This window comes from Sarcophilus harrisii, chromosome 5 (genome assembly GCF_902635505.1).
Source record: "Sarcophilus harrisii chromosome 5, mSarHar1.11, whole genome shotgun sequence".
Lineage (NCBI taxonomy): Eukaryota > Metazoa > Chordata > Mammalia > Dasyuromorphia > Dasyuridae > Sarcophilus > Sarcophilus harrisii.
In genome coordinates this window covers 31,400,041-31,406,087 of record NC_045430.1, presented here as the reverse complement: position 1 = coordinate 31,406,087, position 6,047 = coordinate 31,400,041, and positions in this window count along the sequence as shown.

The following is a 6,047-nucleotide window of genomic DNA, read 5'->3' as shown; positions in this document are numbered from 1 at the left end:
TATAATTACAATCACCTTTGACATAATTTCTTGCTAATATTTCTAGGCTCTTAAAATATGTCACTGATAGAAGAAAGAAATACACAAAGTCAAAGGAAATGTAGCTAAATCTATGCTACATTTTTCATATGGCAAGTTCCAATCAACTTTACAAGAGTTCTCAGACTTATCTAGCATTTATATAATGCTTACTATATGCCGCACTTCATGCTAAACACTTTATAAATATCTCACTTGATCCTCACAACAACCCTGGATCATCAGTGCAATTATTCCCATTTAACAGATGAGGAAACTGATGGAAAACAAATTGAGTAATTTGTCTAGGGTCATACAACCAGTAAGTATCTGAGGTTGGACTTGAACTAAGGTGTTCCTCATTCCCTGTATTGCTCTCAATCCACTGAAACCCCTGGTTAACTTAAAAATCCAAGCAATTCCAAAATTGTCAAGTTCCCCACATTAAGTATAATGTCTAGCTACCTACTCCTTCTTGACTGAAGCCACAAAGACTCTCAATCTACACTTTTTTTTTTTTTTTTTTTTTTTTGCTGTAACCTTCCATCACAATTTTCCAAGAGTTCAGTTATGGGGGAAATCTAAATTTCCAGAAGGTTTGAATTTGGAAGACATTTGAACATCCATTGATTCCTCACACACCCCTCATCCTTCTGCTTCACAAGGATGATGTCTATTTATAGTAATGTTGATTTGGGGAATGTAGGGTTTCCCCAAAGGAAAATAAAAACGTTACATCATACATCAGATATAGAATGTTTCTTCCCATCCAGAAAGCAAGGATTAGGAGAAGGGAATTACACAGTAGTTTAAGAGAACAGCATTAGGATTTAGAAATTAATAGGATTTGGAAACTCAATCGTAGCTTGTAACTTGGTAAAAATTAGTCTGTAAGGAGGCTTAGAGCAAGTCTTGGCACACAATTCAGTTTTACAATTCTAATTAACAAGTTTACATTTTTCATGAACAAGGTTCAGTCATACATTGTGTTTGTGTGTGTTTGCTTGTGTGTATCTCTAAGGCAGATCTTTTCCAATAGTTTTTCTTTCTCAAATGTGAACTCTTTTTACTCCAGCCAGATGCTACTAGCACTACTGTCCACTTCATTAGACACTATACCAAAACCTTTAGTAGCCTTCCAGAACCTAATGAACTTCTGAAACTCACAAGATCACTTTGGACTCATCTAAATATCTAACAAATTCATGAATTTTTAATTAATGATTTGCCTTTTTCTTCATATACCCTCTCCTCTATTAATATATATGTTTATAAGAATACAAATTTCTCAATTCATAAATGATTAAAAACATGAAAAGAAAATATTCAGATTATGAAATTAAAACTATAATGCTCTAAATCAGTATTGATTACAGAAATATAAATTTAAACAGCTCTGAGGTACCACCTCACACCTCTTACCTCACACCTCTCAGACTGGTTAAAATGACAGGAAAAATAAATTTTGGAGAGGATATGGGAAAACTGGGACACATGCATTCTTGGTAGAGTTATGAAATGATCCCAACCACTCTGGAGAGCCATGTGGAACTATGCAAATGAATATAAAACTGCATTAATCCAAGAGTATTACTATTAGGTCTATATCCCTAGGTGTTCTGTGATTTTAGGGAAAAATTCGGATTTGCTTCTATAAATGATGTTCTCCGACTCAATCAAAGTGAAAGTAAAATTTAATTACACAATCCACGGAATAGAATGCTTACAATAACAATTAAACCAGCAAATAATACATAAAAGACAAAGAATAATGAGAATTATGATGAGAGACAGAGACAGAGAGAGACAGAGAGAGACAGAGAGAGACAGAGAGAGACAGAGAGAGACAGAGAGAGACAGAGAGAGACAGAGAGAGAGACAGAGAGAGAGACAGAGAGAGAGACAGAGAGAGACAGAGAGAGACAGAGAGAGACAGAGAGAGACAGAGAGAGACAGAGAGAGACAGAGAGACAGAGAGACAGAGAGAGACAGAGAGACAGAGAGACAGAGACAGAGAGACAGAGAGACAGAGAGACAGAGAGACAGAGAGACAGAGAGAGAGAGAGAGAGAGAGAGAGAAAATATACTTCACTGATCAGGGGGACCTCTGACTCTAACTGACTTGCAGTGGCTGGGAAACCCCGGTAATTCAGCCTTTGAGTCCCGAATGGGAAAATCCTAGGCAGATCATCATCTCCGTAGGTGAGGTTTCAAATAGAGAATGCTTTACCTGACTTTTATAGGAGTCAGGACAAAAGAAGGCTTTGAGCCAAATAAAGACATCATATAAAACAGGGAAGTACCAACAAGGGCTCCAGGTGGTTATAGTCAAGTGTTGCATCGACAAGGGGGCCAGTCGTTATTGATAGCAACTGTTCCAAGAAGTGGTGAGTTCCTGGAATCATGTAGTTGGAGCTAAAACACATGTGGTACGTTCCCGCTTATAGGTTAAAATGGTCAAGTTCTCACGGAAGAAGGAGCTAAAACATATACTCCTATGGGTGAGAGAATGGTCAAGTTCCACAGGAGAAGGAGCTAGAACACCTGTTCTTATGGGTTAGGAATGGTCAAGTTCCCACAGGAGAAGGAGCTAGAACACCTGTTCTTATGGGTTAGGGAAATGGTCAAGTTCCACAGAAGTTACATAATACCTTGATATGGTTCACATGGTTCACATGGTGATTAGGTTCACATGGGGAAAGTCACGTTCTTACAATGATTTGAAATGAACTTAATAATAAATATGGAGATTTCCTATTCATTTGGCCTTAAGTTCATGAGAAGCATAAGAGAACTGACAAGATGGGTGAAGTTGGAGTAAATATTCTTCATTTTAGAGTACATATGACAGTTACAAAACATAGGATAAAAAATATGGATATAGGAATAGCTAAACTATTAAAATATACAGTAGCACTGTTAGATCTATATAAAAAATCATACCAGTGGTGATTAGTATCAAAAGTAACTAAATGTAACTAAATGTGAGGTCTCAAGCAACCGTCCTACCACTATATGAGTCTGAATTCGATGTTTGTTCAAGGCGTGCTGATTAGACTGCAATAGTCACTTCAGGACATAAGATTGATTTAGGATATTAATTAAAGGTTGCAAAGACAAAGAGATATAGTGAAGAGGTAATAATTTAGGGTACCCAAGTCAAACTCTGTATCAAATCAGTGTCAGGGGAAAAATAGAAATCATCATCCTGCCAGTCTGTCTCAGGAGAAAAATATAAATCATCACCCTGCCAGTATAAACATCCAGAATAAGGGGGAGTCTGAGAAACAGAGGCTAGATAAGTATCGTTATTAGACACAACACATATATGTTGGGGCAGAAACTTCATATAGCATAGAGAAGTTGTTTAAGAGGTACAAAATCAAGTCAAAAAGGTTAGAATGATGTGGGAGAAGGCAGGGCTCCATCTGCCGAGTCATCATCCCACATACCATACCTTTGTCAGTCATTACACAGTCAGTTAAGGTATGAGTTACATTATTATGATCTATATAATTATTTTGTATGTGAGGCAATGCAAAATAAGCATGTAGTACAAAAGGAATAACATAAAATTGACACATAACAGCCCAAACATGCATTTGGTAATACACATGTAGAAATTGGCCTTGGTAATTTAAAGTATTTTGGTGTGGTAAGATCGTTGTGGGTGACCATTGTACATTAACAGTTAAGGCTTGAGATAAATCCTGTGCAGCACTGCACAGTTTGCTGGCCAGAGTCTCAAGATCTATGGAATTAACTCTACCCAAACCAGTTCCTGCCCCACCCAAGCAAGGTATCATACCAAGCTCTTCTCCTTATGTTGCATAAGGGTAAGGGAGGAAAAGTAACATTCTTTAGAATTAGATTATTTAATTTCCAACTTATTTTTAGTCTACTTTTCCTTGGCCCTTTATTGAAAATAATTTTTATTTCATTGTGGTCTGAAAAGGAAGCATTTACTAGACATGGGAGATACCTGCCCAGTGCTGCCCAGCATGGTGTGCTCTTATCAGTGCTCTATGAGCAAAACAGGACTGAAGTAGCTCAAAAGAAGTGGGAGATGCACAAAGTTAGAGAAGCCACCTTAAATGATCATAAGCACTATTTGAGTCTGATCTGTGCCACAAGATTTCAAGATCTTATTGATCTGATCAGCCACAGTTGGACATGCTAACTTGACACTAAGGTGATAATGTCATTTCTGTTTCTTCTAAAATGAAGAACCACAATTACCTCTAGCACCTTACAATATTCTCAAGATCAGTGCTAGAGGAAAGAAATATACAAGAAAATCAAAGGAAATCTAGAGGACCTATCAGAAATCTAGCTAGTAGAGCCTGTGCTGGACTCTATATGGGAAGCCTCCCATCAACTTTACAAGAATTCTCTATGGAGCATCTATGATGAGCATGAGGGTATTAGAGTATGCATTAATTAGAGTATGCATTAAAAGAACAATTTAAATAGGACTTGCAAATTCAACTTGTAGCCAAGTTCTAAATTGCAGTTATTTTCCAGGAAGTTTAAAGCAAGTTTTCACACATAATTCAATCTGACTTTTGTTCAAATTAATGACTTCACATTTTTCATGAACAAGGTTTAGTCAAACATTGTGTATGTGTGTGTGTGTGTTCCCAAGGCAGATCTTTCCAGTGGCTCCCCTTTCTCAAATGCCAGCTCTGCCTTTTGTTCGAGCCTGCTGCTACACCACAACTGACCACTTCTGTAAACACTACAGCTACAGTTTTAGTAGCCTTCCAGTGCCTTATGACCTTTTGAAATTTATGAGGTTACCTAGCCTCATCTACAGTGAAGTTCTGACACAATCATCTAGTGACTTTGGAAAAGATAAATCTTCCACAATTCCTTTATTCTATTTTGTAATAAATCTTTTTGAAGATTTGGATTTATGGAAAGCATAAAGGAAAAAGAACATCTGGAGAGGGGTACAGGGGTTTAGACCTCCACAATGGTTCTTCACCCAATACTGTGAGTATACAGATAGTTCTTGATAAGTACAAAAAATTACTTCTCTGAAGTTGGCTCACATATTCACAAGATTTGAAGTTATACTTATGTAAAATATGACCATTGTTTCTAGCCCAATTCAACTATGTAGTGCAAATCCAATTGATGTATGTGACCAATTCATAAAATTCAGTATTTGCATTAATTGGAACCAAACTAAGTTCTGCCTCAAGAAGCAATGTGAAGACAACATATACAGACTCAATCAGATATAGACATAATCTATATCTTCTCAAGAAATGCTGGAGAAAAGAGCACACAATATACATGTGTCTTATAAGTAGGATAAACAAAGAGAAACTTCAAAATAATGGCTTTATTAAATTTGCTACCCAAACTACTAGGTTCAAATCTATCCCTTCTCATTTATCAGCTGTGTCCCTAGTCATGAAAGAATGATAACTGTACTTGAAGTGCCTATTTGTTGTAAATTTGTAGTTAAAATAAAAAAATATATAAAGCACTGTATGAGCCATAAAATACTAGTTATGTGGGAACTATTAGTATCACTAATAACTGTAAGAGGAATTATTTGTCCATTTTCATCCAGTGTATTTTCATCTGTATTCATTAAAAGTTCTCAAATGTCATACTAGGTTTCAGCCTTTGAACTTGTGCCATTAAATTTTAATTAATAATTTGCCTCTATATTTGAGTATTAACAAACTATTAACAAACATTACTTGTTTATTCTAAATATACATTGGCCCCAATAAAAACCATATATATTTTCAAATAATTATATTATTCATGACTAACTTTCTGTCCACAACCTACATGTAGTAATATATATATGTGTGTGTGTGTGTGTGTGTGTGTGTGTGTGTGTGTGTGTGTGTGTGTGTGTGTGTGAGAGAGAGAGAGACATGGAATCTATTATTCAATGGGTATTCCCACTAGTACAGCTTTTGCCCAAATTTATTCACAGTATATCATGGTGCTAAATATTAGAAAATGTTATAAAACACCTTATGCAATTTAGAGACAATATTGAA